The sequence below is a fragment of the Ranitomeya variabilis genome, chromosome 8, assembly GCF_051348905.1.
Source record: "Ranitomeya variabilis isolate aRanVar5 chromosome 8, aRanVar5.hap1, whole genome shotgun sequence".
Lineage (NCBI taxonomy): Eukaryota > Metazoa > Chordata > Amphibia > Anura > Dendrobatidae > Ranitomeya > Ranitomeya variabilis.
Window position 1 is genome coordinate 88,308,356 of NC_135239.1, and position 17,178 is coordinate 88,325,533.

At 46.1% G+C, this 17,178-nt stretch overlaps 2 protein-coding genes across 5 annotated transcripts in view; one reads left to right on the plus strand and one right to left on the minus strand.

Annotated features, from left to right (window-relative positions):
- Positions 1-9,460, minus strand: part of GPSM2 (G protein signaling modulator 2) — a 54,132-nt gene extending 44,672 nt beyond the window's left edge. For 2 of the 4 annotated variants that reach the window (XM_077278345.1, XM_077278343.1), the window contains exons 1-2: positions 9,288-9,425; positions 876-928 (exon numbers count right to left, since the gene is read on the minus strand). The gene's annotated coding sequence lies outside the window, so the exon portion shown is untranslated. Of the gene's footprint in view, positions 1-875; positions 929-9,287 lie in introns of all 4 variants that reach the window. The other 2 variants (XM_077278346.1, XM_077278344.1) reach the window with 2 other exon arrangements.
- The window catches only part of CLCC1 (chloride channel CLIC like 1), a 233,456-nt gene that overhangs the window by 168,165 nt on the left and 48,113 nt on the right, over positions 1-17,178 (plus strand). The window lies entirely within an intron of this gene.

The window sequence follows — 17,178 nt, forward strand, 5'->3', positions numbered from 1 at the left end:
CACTCGGGACCGGAGTGTGCGGTTGCATAGAAATATATGGTGCATAGAAATACATGCAGCCGCACACTCCGGTCCCGAGTGCCAGGTATTGATGTAAGAGACTCGTGCGAGATTCTTGAATTGCCCACGCAAGTGTGACCCCGGCCTTAGTAGGAGGTCCTCATTCAGGATAGATAGATAGATAGATAGATAGATAGATAGATAGATAGATAGATAGATAGATAGATAAATCTTAACGTTTAACCTATCCACTGGATAAAACGGACAGCCTCGGATGACATCTGCAATTCTTTTTTTTCCCCATGGACTCATTTGTTTGAAAGGGCACGTTAGAGCCATAACTTAAATCAAAAACAGTTGTGCTTCCACAAAATCAGGGCCATGTGAACACCCAAACAGAAAACATCCCCATTATTGTCTAGGAGTGGAAATAGACTGATAGAACATATATGTGAAAAAACGGACATCTCTACGTCTGCAATTTATTGAATGCAAACCCTGCTCCTTCTGGGGTCACTGGTCCAGTGGGCGGTCCTAATCGGTGATTGAAAACATTCCCTAAGTAAGTATGCACATTATCCAGTCAGTAGTAATTGTGCACTGATCTACTGATCATCATTATACTCATTTCATTTAGGGACTGTCTGGAAGCTGGATTAGGTGCTTGGCCAATATTTGCGTACAGTTAGACTGGTCCTTGTGTGGATTTTCACTAGTACCCTTTCCTATTTCTCTACCACTTCACAAACTCACAATGATAAATTAGAGGACTTCCAATTTAATTGGTGACAGTGATTCAGGGATGGGGACATTGGACCGAGTCCTTAGGGACTGAGACTGATATGAGAGGTGCTGCACTAATGGCGGCTTCATACCTGCGATACAGAACTTCCCCTCCGGACTCTTCTCCTCAGATTGTAGACTAGTCCTAAATCAAAAATAAATTAATGTTAGATACAAGTACAATTGTCAAATTATGCAGGTTACATTCCTCCCATCCCCACACATGGAAACCATGCTCTTATACAAAGGATTTCCACGTCCAGGGGGCGGCCCTAGTTAGTGATTGGCAGCTATTTCTGTATCATTTCAATCACTGACTGGGGCCGCCCCCTGGACTTATAAACAGAGCAGGGATTTCCACATCCAGGGGCCGGCCCTAGTTAGTGATTCATTTTAAATTATACGGAAATTGTTGTCAGTCATTAGCTAGGACTCAACCTGGACGTGGAAATCCTTGCTCTGTGTTTAGTAATGTGGTCCTAATCAGTGATTGAAATGATACAGAAATAGCTGTCAATCACCAATTAGGGCCGCCCCCTGGACTTCTAAACACATAAAAAGCAGGGCTTTCTGTCCGTTACATATCCAATGTGTCTTTTCCTCAGCTCATCCGGCTCTGACTTGCTCCCAGTAGATTAATCAGCATTTTCATTGTGACGATTTCATGGCATTATAAGTGGTTTACCAACAAAAACTGTAAACAACTAAACTGTTTATTCACAAGTCATCAGCCTCAAACCAGTTGCACGGGCCTCACACCCGCATGTCAAGGTCCAGCAGTCACATTATGGGATGGGCCACATAGCAATATGATGAGATTACTTTTCTGATGAGACATGCTAAAAACAGGCCGACAGCAATGTAGTGTATGGTAATCAGCTGTGACCAGGGACTTAGAGCAGCAAGGAATCCCAGGATGTGTGAGAAGTGTGAACTATGCCACCACTCCTGTAACATCAGGCCAATTATTAATATTTATACCATGGCGCTTTACATGTGAAATGGGGAAATACATTACAAAAACAAGTCCAGTAACCTTGAACAAAACAAGTGACCGAGTAGTACAGGAGGAGAGAGGACCCTGCCGGCGAGGGTCACAGTCTACAAGGGATGGGTGAGGGTTACTAATGCCAAGAAACCACAGTCCCGTACGGATGAGGGTCCGACCTGCAGGCAGCTTTACTGCACCACCGCTATACATCATGCTCACGTTAGCTGGATTTGCCCCTCTCTAGTTGGGCTGATGGTTAGATTTTCTCACCATCTTGATGCCTGTAATGGCATGTACACGGTGTTGTGGGCCGGGCACAGCAGAGTTCATTTCTTTATAAACACGCGTATTTTTATTAAATGGCAGAACAGCCAAATGATCTCCTTAGCAGGTAAGGAGTGAAAAGGGATTCTCAAGGCAATCTGTCAGCAGGCTTTTGCTACCCCATCTGAGAGTAGCATGATGTTTGAGTAGACCCCAATTCCAGGGAGGTGTCACTTACTGGGCTGCTTGCTGCAGTTTTGGTAAAATCAGTTTTATCTGCTGTAGAGCTCCCAGTTCTCTGAATGCTGTGTATAACCCTGCCCACATCACCGATTGGCAGCTTTCTGCCTATGCAGAGTGTGCACAAAAAGCTGCCAATCAGTGGTGGATAGAGTACCTGCCAGCAGGTTTACTAGTCTTCTAGAAATAATCACTTTTATCAGCAGGAGATAATCAAAACCACAGCAAGCAGTCCAGTAAGTGACACAACTGGAATCTGTTTTTCTTTCTCTACATTATGCTGCTCTCGGATTGTGCAACAAAAAACTGGTGACAGATTCCCTTTAATTTCTATTTCACTGTGCAATTACAAAAGATATAAAATCAAACATACATACACCCAAGTGAGCAGGAACAGGACTAGTAGCTTCCAATCATTTGGAACAAAACCAAATATATCGGCCCAACTCATCTAGCAGTGCTCACCAGAAACCTGCCGCAAAACTGATTAAAAAGTCACAAACATTTTACAACTTAACTTTTTACACCAGTTCCGGACATCCACTTCTTGAATTGGGTGGCGCTTGGGGAATACTGGTGTGTGACCAAGCACACGACACAAATTTATCATAATTTATGACATAAATTATGACAAATGTACAGCAGCGCTGGCATACATTCCTGGCAGAGGAGAATAGCAGTTGAAAGATGCATAGAACAGAGGATAAGTTCCCGATCACTGGGGGTCTGTCTGCTAGGACCCCCACCCATCCGAAGAATAGGGCACTGAAGAGGTCCACCTGAATGGGGAGCAAGTCACGTGCATCTCAGCTCCATTCATCCTCTATGTGAGTGCCAGAGACGGCTGAGTGTAGTCAGTGGATAGCTCCAGCAGTCCCATCATGGATGAATGGAGCGGAGGTGGCCATGCTTCACCTGCTCCCACGATCTTATGACACAAGGGTGCCAAAGTCCCCTGTGTGAATGGAGTGATGACAATCTAACATGTTTGGCCATCTTTACTCCTCATGGCCATCTAGCTTACTGACCAGACCTCCCCTCCCACACAAGACCCCACAGTAATCACTCCCAAGCTCCTGGGTAAGGAGTGGCATTAGGACACAATGAGGGCGCTGCAGTGCCGAATACACTTTATAGGTTACAGCCTATTGTTACATAATAGATGATCTCATGTTCATTCAGAAAAGCCTAAAATTAAAGGTTAATGGATGACCTATAAACACAAAGGAATAATATTCTTAGAAATGACAAGGAAAGCTAGCTGTGACTCCTTACACAGCATAAATTAATGGGCACCTGTAGTGATTAGGCAGTTTAGGCTCCTGTCCCCAATAATACCTTTTTTGCAGAGATCTGATGTGCCAGTCATGAGAAATCTAACACAGAAGCTTTATGTAAATCAGGTTGGAAGTGCACAGGGGGTGTGCCTGTGCACTTTGAAGAAGCCATTCACCTGCATTGACACACCCCCAGGGCACTTCCAGCCTAATTTGCATATAAATTACATTCATTTTCTTTCTTTCTTGGTTCAGTTTATTCACTTCAATAGCAACTGAGCATCAGAATTCAGTAACAGCCACTACACAGGGAACAGATCAGTGCCAATCAGCTATTCATCATTTACACCTGGCGACTGATCTGATGGTAATGCCCGGTCCTAAGGAGAAGTCTTCAATAATATAAGCATGGAACGTCACTGTCAGACGCCTGCGTCAAGCCTCAAAGCTCATACAAAACACAGGTAGACTTCAAAGACTCCCTGTAAAAACAGATTACACCAAAGCTAAACACCCAGGAGGCTTCCAGCAGCCAGGATAGAAGTGCATGATACAGCATGTAATGTACATAGCGGGATTACTGCTGGGGAGAACTATGGGAGCCAGTCACACACTCCAATGGAGGCTCCACACAACACCGCTAATGGAGAGCGAGAAAACAAGCCAAGGCGCAAGTGCATCAGATGCCCCTCTGAAGCCACAAAACCAGGACAGAGCATCGATCAGCCATCAGTATGTGATGGGGAAACCAGTCAGCTTCAGATGCCACCGCCTCGCTTCTGCCCCTGTGAGTGACGGCCATTGCACTCAATCACATGTCCATGACAGCAGGCATTCAGGAGCAGAGCCTGTGTGGCCCTTACTGCAGAGCGGAGAACGCCATCATCAGGGACCACATCTGCAGCACAAGCGGATGTCGTCACGTTGGAGATAAACTTTATTTTTGCACTGATGCTGTTTCTAAACCAATCCATGAGGGTTATGTGTAATGTCACAACACAGCTCCCCGGTCAGGACCTAACACTTGGGAGCTACAGGTTCGTACAAATATGTTAAAATCTTAAAGGGGAGTCTGTCACCCCCCAAAAACGCTAACTAATACACTTGTACAGGTATGTAGGGGCTTATCCCCTACATAATCATACCCGTAGTATAGAGTCTGGTGGTTTAGTGATCTCCCAGCCATAGTTGGAGACAGCCGAACGTTGGACTCTGCTGTGCCCAGCAGTCCTAGAGACAATGAATAGCAGGGGAGCAGAGCGTGCGCACCTCCGCTCCTTTCAGGATTTAGCTCTGCAGAGCACTATTCTTGGCATCATTCGAGGTCCCCGAAGTTGGACCCTCAGTAATGTATCCATCCTCTATCCTATGTACGGTATACAGGATAATTTACAATTTTGAGAAAACCCCTGTAAGATTTCATTCTATCACCATATACTGTGGCATGTAAATGTTTGTGCACCACCCCCCCGGTCAAATTTACTGTTATTTTGAACACTTAAGAAAGGTGAAAATTAAATGATCTCTAAAAGGCCTTTGCATAAAGATGACATTTCTTTTGCTAAAAGAAAAAAATATATATTTTCATCTTTTACATCTTAAAAATTACAAAAAGGAAAATGGGTTGATACAAAAGTTTGGGCACCCTTGGAGATTTGCATGCTTAGATAACTTTTACCAAGTTTTCAGACCTTAATTAACCTGTTAGGGTTATGGTTTGTTTACCATCATCATTAGGAAAGGCCAGGTGATGTAAATTTCCCAGCCTTATAAAAACCCAGCCTCCTCTAACCTTGTGCTAAAAATACAGCAGCCATGGGTTCTTCTAAGCAGCTGCCTAGGACTCTGAAAATGAAAATGGTGGAGGCTCACAAAGTAGGAGAAGGCTATAAGAAGATAGGAAAACGTTTTCAAGTTGCCCTTTCCTCAGTTTGAAATGTAATTAAGAAAAGGCAGTAAACAGGAACAGTGGAGGTTCAAGATATGGTCTGGGAGACCAAGCTAAATTTCAGTGAGAGCTGCTTGTAGGATTGCTAAAGAGGCAAATCATAACCCCAGCTTGACTGCAAAAGACCTTCAGAAAGATTTATCAGACTCTGGAGTTGTGGTACATTGTTCTACTCTTCAGACACCTGCACAACTATGGTCTTCATTGAAGAATCATCAGAAGAAAACCTCTCCTACATCCTCATCAAAAAATTTAGCATCAGAAGTATGCAAAAGAATATTAAAACAAGCCTGATGCATTTTGGAAACAAATCCTGTGGATCAAGGAGGTTAAAATAGAACTATTTTCCCACAATGGAGAAAAAAAGGGACAATTTCAGGAAAATAACATCTCGACAACTATTAAGCATAGGGGTGGATCAATCATGCTTTGGGTTTGTGTGGTAGCCAATAGCACGGGGAACATTTCACGGGTAGAAGGAAAAATGGATGCAATGAAATTTCAACAAATTCATGATGCAAACATAACACCATCTGTAAAAAAGCTGAAGCTGAAAAGGAGGATCCACAATAGACTGCCTCAAAAGCCGTAAGCTGAAGGTTTTACAATGGCCCTCACAGTCCCCTGATCGGATCATTGAAAATCTGTGGCTAGACCTCAATAGCAGTGCATGCAAGACGACCCAGGAATCTCACAGAACTACAAGAATTTCCAAGGAATAATGGATGAAACTCCCTCAAACAATAATTGAAAGACTCTTGTTTGGTTACAAAAAGCATTTACAAGCTTTAATTCTTGCAAATGGGGGTGCTACTAGGTACTAACCAAGCAGGATGCCCAAACTTTTCCATCACCATTTTCCTTTTTGTAATTTTTTAAATGTAAAAGATGAAAATATATACATTTATATATAATTTGTTTGCCTAAAATACAAAGGAAATGTATCATCTTTAACGTTATGCCTTTTAGAGATCATGCCATTCAACTTGCTTAAAGGGAATGTCACCCTGGGACACTTTTCAGCTATTATGGGCATACAGGTAATAGAAATGTAAATCTAGTCTTGCCTGTGTGCCTCATAACTACGATCTAGATGTGGAGAAATAACTTTATTTTATTATGCTAATGATGTCTTCCATGCTCCGAGGAGTGCGGTGCCTGGACGAAACACCCCCTCCCATGCCCGTCACTCTGACCTGTGATATGCAGTTGTGGTGCTTGAAACCCATGCAACAATCTGTACCTCTTCCTTTCCGCTATGGTCAGTCAATTCAGAATTCTTGTGTGCCGCCGCACAAGACCTGGACCATAGAAAGAAGTAAGAGATACAGACTGTGGAAGTGCAGGGCGCATGTGCAGCATTCAAGTGCCACAACTGCACGCCACAGGTCAGTGATGGTATAATGAAGAGCGGAGGCAGGATTTCTTCCTGGCATCGCACGCCCCGGAGCATGGGAGAAATCTTTACCATAATGAAATAAAAAGTCCACATCTAAACAGAAACTGAGGCAGAGAGGGAAGACTGGAGGAACATTTCTATTACCTGTATGCCCATAGTAACTGCTGAAAAAAGTCTCAGGGGTGACAGGTTCCCTTAAAGGAAACCTGTCAGCAGTTTTGGCCGCTATAAGATGCGGCCACCGCCTTTCATGGCTTATCTACAGTATTCTATAATGCTATATATAATCCCCCTATCCAGCCTGCAAGATAAGAAAAGTAAGTTTTATTATACTTACCCTGGGGGGCGGTCTGGTCCGACGGGTATCACAGGTCCGGGTCCTCCCATCTTCTTGTGATGCCGCCCTCCTGCTTGCTTCACAGGTTCCCAGGCATCGCACTCCTGCGTAACTGCCCTGTTACTGAATTCTGTATATCAGCCCTGAAAGGCAGTGGCCGCATCTTATAGTGGCAAAATCTGCTGACAGGTTCCCTTTAACTGTTCCCAATAACAGTACTTCTGAGCAGGGTGCACACACTTACCAGCCACTGAACATTCACCTATTCTTGACACTTCTGTATGACAATTACTAAGTGCACATAGTACCAAGAGGTGGTGACAGGGCTACTAAAAGCAAAGGCAAACTGAAAAACCGAGCCGTGATTGCTGTGTGTGACGTGTGGACAATGTGTCACTGTGGGTGCTGGACAGTTCTCAGACTGTCTGCAATGGTCTGTGGACACATTGAAGATTTTTGTGCGGATTTCTTCCTTTTTTTACCCCTGCAGATTTCTATTATGGAATGGGTGCAGAAACGCAGCAGATCTGCAAAAAGAAGTGACATGGTCCCTTTTTTGAATCCGCTGCGTTTTCCATGCAGATTTTTCAGCACGGCATTTTTTTGCCATTGATTTACATTGTACTGTAAATCACTTGCGGATCTGCAGCGTTTCTGTGCGGAAAAAAACGCTGTGCAGTAAATCCGCAATGTGTGCACATAGCCTCAAGGTTCTGTCAGTCACAGGTGTAATTGGTGCAGACGGCCCCGCTGATTAACAGAACAGGGGAGTGATAGGGTATGTGCACACGTTGTGGATTCCATTGCGGATTTTTCCGCGTGGATTTTGTGCGGTTTTTATGCGGATTTCGCCTGCATTTACAGCTGCGTAGTCCAATTATGGAGCAGGTATAAAACGCTGCAGAATCCGCACAAAGAATTGACATGATGCGGAAAATACAGTGCAGCATTTCCGAGTGGAATTTTCCACAGCATGTGCACTGCGGATTTAGTTTTCCATAGGTTTACATGGTACTGTACAAAGCATGGAAAACAGCTGCGAATCCACAGAGTCACATCCACAACATGTGCACATAGCCTTATGTATCGTATAGCCCTGTGCACAATGGACATCGCTGCAATAACATCTACAGAAGAAAAAACTAGTCACCCCCAATGTCCTCCGCACAGCCAGGACGACCCTCCGCACTACTCTCCCCAGCCAGGACGACCCTCCGCACTACTCTCCCCAGCCGGGACGACCCTCCGCACTACTCTCCCCAGCCGGGACGACCCTCCGCACTACTCTCCCCAGCCGGGACGACCCTCCGCACTACTCTCCCCAGCCGGGACGACCCTCCGCACTACTCTCCCCAGCCGGGACGACCCTCCGCACTACTCTCCCCAGCCAGGACGACCCTCCGCACTACTCTCCCCAGCCGGGACGACCCTCCGCGCTACTCTCCCCAGCCGGGACGACCCTCCGCGCTACTCTCCCCAGCCGGGACGACCCTCCGCACTACTCTCCCCAGCCGGGACGACCCTCCGCACTACTCTCCCCAGCCGGGACGACCCTCCGCACTACTCTCCCCAGCCGGGACGACCCTCCGCACTACTCTCCCCAGCCGGGACGACCCTCCGCACTACTCTCCCCAGCCGGGACGACCCTCCGCACTACTCTCCCCACTACTCTCCCCAGCCAGGACGACCCTCCGCACTACTCTCCCCACTACTCTCCCCAGCCAGGACGACCCTCCGCGCTACTCTCCCCAGTCACACCGCAGGTGCTGGAACATGTACACACACATCCGCAGCAGAGGCTCCTGAGTGCCGCCCCGTGTGGACACAGCCCTACACTACGGGGGCTTGTGGAGGACTCGCACCACGGCCAGTCCCACCGACACCGGACACTGAAGAGTAGGGCTCCTGCCGGCCGCTGCAAACTCCGCGCCGGCTCCGCCTCGTCCCTGGCATGGAGGGGCCACACCGCCCGCCCCCCACACTACACAACAGTCTGACAGAACAAGCTGGAACTTTGTGAGACGTTCGTCCCTGCGGTCAGCACTCACCTCCGCCCGGTCCCCTCCTCACCACACGGTCCCCTCCTCACCACACGGTCCCCTCCTCACCACACGGGTCCCGTCCTCACCGCTCCGCTACCGTACTCTTGCCCCCACCACCCTCTTTGTCAAAGCCACGCCCACCGCATAGGCCACACCCCTTCACACAGCATTTAAACAGCAACAACCGCCTCACCGTGAGAAAGCGTGAGGAGGGCGCGACATTTGTTCCAGCCAATCACAGGGCGCGGGGAAGAGTTCTGCGCTGTGATTGGAGGGCGCTGGTAGTGCTGGACTGCTGGTGCTCCGGTGCAGGGCGGTCCGGACACTGAGGTCCCGTCTGCCGGCCTAATGCCTATAGTGCATACTGCAGCAGGATACAGCGGTGCAGACTGATTCCGGGGACTCTTCTGCTGAGCACAGTATTATCGCAGATTTGCTGCACATGTCACCAAGCAAGAGGGTGTCTATAAATCACCGGCCCCGCCTTGGAGCGGCTGTGCTTGGTTTGTACAGTCATCCTGTTCTGACAGTTCTCCCAGCCCTAATCTCCTCTGAGCATCCATGCATGTGACTGGTCCTGCACACTATCGACGCATCCCCTCAGGCCAGTGTGAATGGAGGCTTATACAAGGCACAGCCTGCAGGGGGCGGGTGTCAGTACAGCAGCTGGGGGTCCTGCGCAGCCCCCGCACTCGTCATACATGTACAGACATGTGGAACGCCCGCCAGGGTCGTGGGGTACTCGGTGCCAGTACTTAAAGGGAATCTGTCACCTCATTTTGGCCTTATAAGCTGCTGCCACTGCCATCAGGGGCTTATGTATAATATTCTGTAATGCTGTAGATAAGCCGCAGATGTAACCTGAAAGATGAGAAAACAAGTTAGATTATACTCAGGGGTGGTCCGGCCCGATGGGCATCGCAGGTCCGGGGCCTCTTATCTTCATATGATGACGTCCTCTTCCTTGCTTCTGTTGCGGCTCCTGCGCAGGCGTACTGTCCAGGTCCGGGGCCTCCTATCTTCATACGATGTCCTCTTCCTTGCTTCTTGCCGCGGCTCCGGCGCAGGTGTACTGATTTGCCCTGTTGAGGGCTGAGCAAAGTACTGCAGTGCGCAGGTGCTGGGCTTCTCTGACCTTTCCCGGTGCCTGCACACTGCAGTACCTTGAGATCTTCCAACATCTGAGCGTGACATCCCTCTCCCCGTGGAACCTGGGGTGTTACACATGCCCTCACCGTTGGACACACTTTGTTACTTAATGATCCTCTGATGAGTGTGATTGGGGTCTGCACGATGTCTTTCTCTGAGGGGAGAACCCACCGTGATTTCCAGAGGAAGACCCTTCAGGAAAGTCTCCTTGTGACGGGTTGTAACCCTGAAGCCTCTTTAGCATTTTTGGGGTCCTTTCTGAGCGCTTTTTCTCAGACTTGAAGACCACTTAAACATTTTTTAGCATTTTCCTTTTTTTCACTGATTTTTTTTTTTTTTAACTCAGTTCAACAATGAAAACCCTACTGGTGTGTATGGAGCAAAAACCTTGAAAATAATTCCCCGTTATAAAGTGTAGAGCACTTTCAGAGCGAACCCCTAAAGTGTGGACAGTTCTTTTGTTGCCCCCTGGAGTCCTTGGTGACCTGTAGCAGTGAAAAGACGTTCACAACTGAGCACATGAGCAGCAAGTCGCTTTTTCCATAGAAATGCATATTTGATTCCTAGTGTGTGGGTTTGAAGCAGACCTGTCAGAAAAAAATGTGCTCACACCTTTAGGGTATGTGCACACGTTGCAGATTTGCCTGTGCAATTTTCTGCGCAGACTCTGCATCTCTTGGCAGAAAACGCAGGTAAAAATCCACACGGATTTGATGCGTTTTTTATGCGGATTTTCATACAGATTTGTATGCGTTTTTGCAAGCTAAATAAAGATCTATTATTTAACAAAAAAAAAAGAATTGTGATGTCATTTCTTGTCCAACCTTTTCATTTCCATACTCCATTGAAGAATAATGTTTACACACACAGAAAGATAGATAATACCAAGCCCAATGTTTAGTAATAAACATAATAAAATGGTACATAAAGAGTTAAATAAAGACACACACACACAATCTGCGTTAGGCCGGGGTCACACTTGCAAGAAAGTCGCACGAGTGTCGCACCTCAATACCTGACACTGCCACCGGCACTTGGGAGCGGAGCGTTCAGCTACATAGAAATGCATACAGCCGCACACTCTGCCGGTCCGAGTGCCGGCGGCAGTGTCGGGTATTGAGGTGCGAGACTTGTGCAAGTTTCTCACAAGTGTGACCCCGGCCTCAAATGCAATATCTGTTTAATTGAAAAAAAATGACGTGGGCTCCCGCGCAATTTTTTTGTGCCAGAGAGGGAAAGCCAGTGACTGGGGGCCGATGTTTATAGCCTGGGAAGGGGGTTGATGCCCATGGATCTTCCCAGGCTATGAATCTCAGCCCGCAGCTGTATATTTAGCCTTTACTGGCTATTAAAATAGGGGGACCCCCCATAAAAACACTTGGGGTCCCCCTACACTATGTTCCAAATTATTATGCAAATTACATTTTTCTCAGATTTTCCTAAAAGGTCGGGGCAAATGACAGTCAGTCTAATAAAAGTCATCACCCGTTAGATTATACATTGAATTTAATTGAGAAACCTCCCAGTGATAACAGTATAATCTCCAAAATGAATAAAAACTCAAAATGCACTATTCCAAATTATTATGCACAGTAGAATTTCTAAACATTTGATATGTTTTAAAGAACTGAAAATGCTCATTTGTGGAATTTGCAGCATTAGGAGGTCACATTCACTGAACAAAAAGCTATTTACCTCCAGAACCTCCTAACAGGCCAAGTTACATGTAACATAGGACCCTTCTTTGATATCACCTTCACAATTCTTGGATCCATTAAACTTGTGAATTTTTGGAGAGTTTCTGCTTGTATTTCTTTGCATGAAGTCAGAATAGCCTCCCAGAGCTGCTGTTTTGGTGTGAACTGCCTCCCACCCTCATAGATCTTTTGCTTGATGATACTCCAAAGGTTCTCTATAGGGTTGAGGTCAGGGGAAGATGGTGGCCACACCATGAGTTTATCTCCTTTTATGCCCATAGCAGCCAATGACTCAGAGGTTTTCTTTGCAGCTTCAGATGGTGCGTTGTCATGCATGAAGAAGATTTTGCTCCTGAAGGCACGTTTCTCCTTTTTATACCATGGAAGAAAGTTGTCAGTCAGAAACTTTATGTACTTTGCAGAGGTCAATTTCACACCTTTAGGAACCTTACAGGGCCCTACCAGCTGTTTCCCCATGATTCCGGACCAAAACATGACTCCTCCACTCCTTGCTGACGTCGCAGCCTTGTTGGGACATGGTGGCCATCCACTACTCCATCCATCTGGACCATCCACAGTTGATCGACACTCATCAGTAAACAAGACTGTTGGAAAATTAGTCTTCATGTATGTCTGGGCCCACTACAACCGTTTCTGCTTGTGAAAACTGTTTAGCGGTGGCCGAATAGTAGGTTTATGCACCACAGCAAGCCTTTGAAGGATCCTACACCTTGAAGTTCGAGGGACTCCAGAGGCACCAGCAGCTTCAAATATCTGTTTGCTGGTTTGTAATGGCTTTTTAACAGCTGCTCTCTTAATCCGATTAACTTGACTGGCAAAAACCTTCCTCATTCTGCCTTTATCAGCACGAACACGTCTGTGCTCAGATTCAGCCACAAATCTCTTCACAGTATGATGATCACGCTTAAGTTTTCGGGAAATATCTATTGTTTTCATCCCTTGACCAAGGCATTGCACTATTTGATGCTTTTCAGGAAGAAAGAGATCCTTTTTATTTCCGATATTGCTTGAAACATGTGACCTGCTTAATAATGTGGAACATCATTTTTAAGTAGTTTTCCTTTAATTAGAATCACCTGGAAAACTAATTATCACATGTGTTTCAGATTGATTTCAGTGATCCATTGAGCCCTGAGACACAATACCATCCACGAGTTTATTTGAAAAACAAAACAATTAAATCTTTATGACACTGAAATCCAATTTGCATAATAATTTGGAACACAGTGTATAATTAATAGCCAGAAAAGGCTATGCAGACAGCTGCAGGCTGATATTAATAGCCTAGGACGGGACCAAACACCAGCACACAACCACCCCAGAAATGGCGCATCTCTAAGACAGCTTAGTAATGGAGAGGCGTCAATAAGACACCTATCCATTACTTATCCTATAGTTGTGAAAGGGTTAAATAAACACACAGCCAGAATAAAGTATTTTAATGAAATAAAACACAACACAGTTTTGCCATCTTTTTTGTTCTGCCAATCCATGCGACGCCCTCGATCTCCTGCAAAAAAAGAAAAAATAATAAACCAACACAAATACTCCCTGGTCCGACGCAGTCCATTTAATAACGAGTGTCCCACGTCGATCTCCCCTAAAGAGCTGTCACATTAGGAGATGTGACTGCTCTATAGGCCTCCAGTGACACACTGACAGGAGACAGTGGCTCCTGCAGTGTTATCACTGAGAGTTCAATGGGTTCTCACTTTACGGCACTGCTGCATGAGAATTTTCCCACGCAGCGGTGCCGCAAGTGACAGTATGAACTCTGCGCTCACAGCCACTGAGGGATACAGTGTGGAGGATTACCTCCTGTCACTATCACCGGAGCCCCTGGAGAGCGGTCACATCTGCCGATGTGACGGCTCTCCACGGGATCGACGTGGGACACTCGTTATTATATGGATTGCATCGGATCAGGGAGTATACTGTTGGTTTATTATTTTTTTTTACAGGTGATCAAGGGCTTCGAGGACTAGGTGATTGGTGAGTATGTACTGTATGTTGTATGTACTGTATGGAGGGCCGGTTTTAGGCAAAGTGGGGCCCTAGGCAAAAGTTTAAAATGGAGCCCCAAATGCTAACATATTGCACATCACACAGAAGCATTTGTATTGTATTTACATGCGCTGAGTTCAGGCCGCTAAACGACTGCGATCGACAATACTGAAGTCATTCGATGCTTGTCTTCCGGCCTCTTTACACCAACTGAGAAAGAATGATGGGAACAGAACAATAACTAATAGATCAATCTGTCCCCATACAGTATCATGTTATCAGCAGCATATCTACAGTTTACACCAGTGATGTGCTGCTGAGAACAATGATTTTTGTTCCAGCATAAACAATCCAATCACTCGATGAATATGCAGCATTTTGCTTGTTTAGCATAATACACCCCATAGTCCTCCATATATTATAATGTGCCCCATAGTCCTCCATATAGTATAATACACTCCCCATAGTCCTCCATATAGTAAAATACACTTCCTGTAGTCCTTCATATAGTATAATACACTCCCTATAGTCCTCCATATATTAAAATACACTCCTCAGTCCTCCATATAGTATACTAAACTCCTCAGTCCTCCATATAGTATAATACACTCCTCTGTCCTCCATATAGTATAATACACTCCTCAGTCCTCCATATAGTATAATACACTATTCAGTCCTCCATAAAATATAATACACTCCTCTGTCCTCCATATAGTATAATACACTCTTCATAGCCCTCCATATATTACAATACACTCAGTCCTCCATAAAGTATAATACACTATTCAGTCCTCCATATAGTATAATACACTCCTCGTAGTGCCCAATATAGTATAATGCACCGCTTTAGTCATCCATGTAGTACAATTCACTTCCCATAGTATAATGCACCCCATAGTTCTTCATATAGTATAATGTATACCCATAGTCATCGATACAGCAGCCCACATATAGTATAATGCAGCCACCCCACAGAGTATAATGCAGCTACCCCACATAGTATAATGCAGCCACCCCAGAGTATAATGCCGCCCCACCATACAATATAATGTAACCCCCATAGAATATAATGCAGCCCCCTCATAGAGTATAATGTAGCCCCTCCATATAATACAATGTAGCCCTCCTCATAGAGTATAATGCAGCCCCCATAGAATATAATGCAGCCCCCCTAGAATATAATACAGCCCACCCATAGAATATAATACAGCCCACCCATAGAATATAATGTAACCCTCCATAGAATGTAATACAGCCCACCATAGAATATAATACAGCCCCCCATAGAATATAATGTACCCCCATAGAATATAATACAGCCCACCTATAGAATATAGTACAGCCTCCCCCATAGAATGTACCCCCCATAGTATATAACACAGTCTCCCCCATAGAATGTAATGCATCCCCCATAGTATATAACAGCCTCCTCCATAGAATATAATGTGCCCCCCATAGTATATAACACAGCCTCCTCCATAGAATACAATGTATCGCCCACCCCCCAATAGCGCCACAGTCCAGTGCTCACGGATATATTGAAAAAAAAACACATAATCCTCTCCTTGTGCCCCGCGCTGCACCCGGCTCCGGTCTCAGCAGCTGCACTGCCCGGGCCTGGCACACAGTGGGTGCGCAATGATATGACATCATCGCGCACCCTCAGAGGCAGAGGGGAATGATGGGAGAGGGAGCATCAGCTGACACTCTCTCCTCCATCATTGCTTTGAACTGTACTGGCGTCTATGATGCCGGTATAGTTCAATGCAGCGACGATGGGGGAGTCAGTGCTGGCTGCAGGCATGCCCCCTGCCTCGTGGGCCCCATAACGGCTGCGTGATGTGCCGCTAGCTGGGGGAGCAGGGGCCCTAGGCATCTGCCTGGTCTGCCTGCCGCGAACGCCGGCCCTGACTGTATGTACTGTATGTGTATATGTGTGTATGAGTTTTGGGGTTTTTTTACATTTGAACACAGTAGCCATTCTAGTAGTCTGCTAGTCCCATCCAGCTGTCACTGTAGCAGGCATAGCTGGATGGGACTAGTAGTCTCATCGGACGATGCCTGCCTACACACAGCCTCGAGCACACACACAGCCCCGCAGACACACACATACACCCGCACACACACGCATATCTCCGCACACAGTCTCCACACACACACACAGCCCTGCAGACACACACATACACCCGCACACAGACACGCACATCTCCGCACACAGTCTCCACACACACACACACAGCCCCGCAGACACACACATACACCCGCGCACAGACACGCACATCTCTGCACACAGTCTCCACACACACACAGCCCCGCAGACACACACAAACACCCGCACACAGAAACGCACATCTCCGCACACAGACTCTCCACACACACAAACACAGCCCTGCAGACACACACATACACCCGCACACAGACATGCACATCTCCGCACATACAGTCTCCACACACACACAGCCCCGCACACACACACAAACACCCACACACAGACCCACACATCTTCTCCACACACACAGTCTCGGCCCACACACACAGTCTCCGCGCACACACACAATCTCCGTGCACACTCCGCCCACACACTTACTCCTCCCTATCTGCAGCGTTTCTCACAGGCAACTATGCAGCAAATCCACATATCTTTTTTAAACCTTTTTAAAACCATTTGGTGAACATGGTAAAAAAAAACAAAAAAAAGAAAGAAAAACAACCGTGGGATTGCACTTTTTTTGCAATTTCACCACACTTGGATTTTTTCCCATTTTCTAGTACACAATATGTTAAAACCAATGATGTCGTTCAAAAGTACAACTTGTCCTGCAAAAAAAACAACAAACCCTCACATGGCCATATTGACTGAGAAATAAAAAAGTTATGGCTCTGGGAAGAAGGGGAGCAAAAACAAAAACGCAAAATTGAAATGCCTCTGATGCTTAAGGGGTTAAAGAGAACCTGGCAAATATATTTTACAAGTAAGAAGTTCAGAAATAACAATAGTACAGCAGAGCTGAACTTGGCACAAGTAC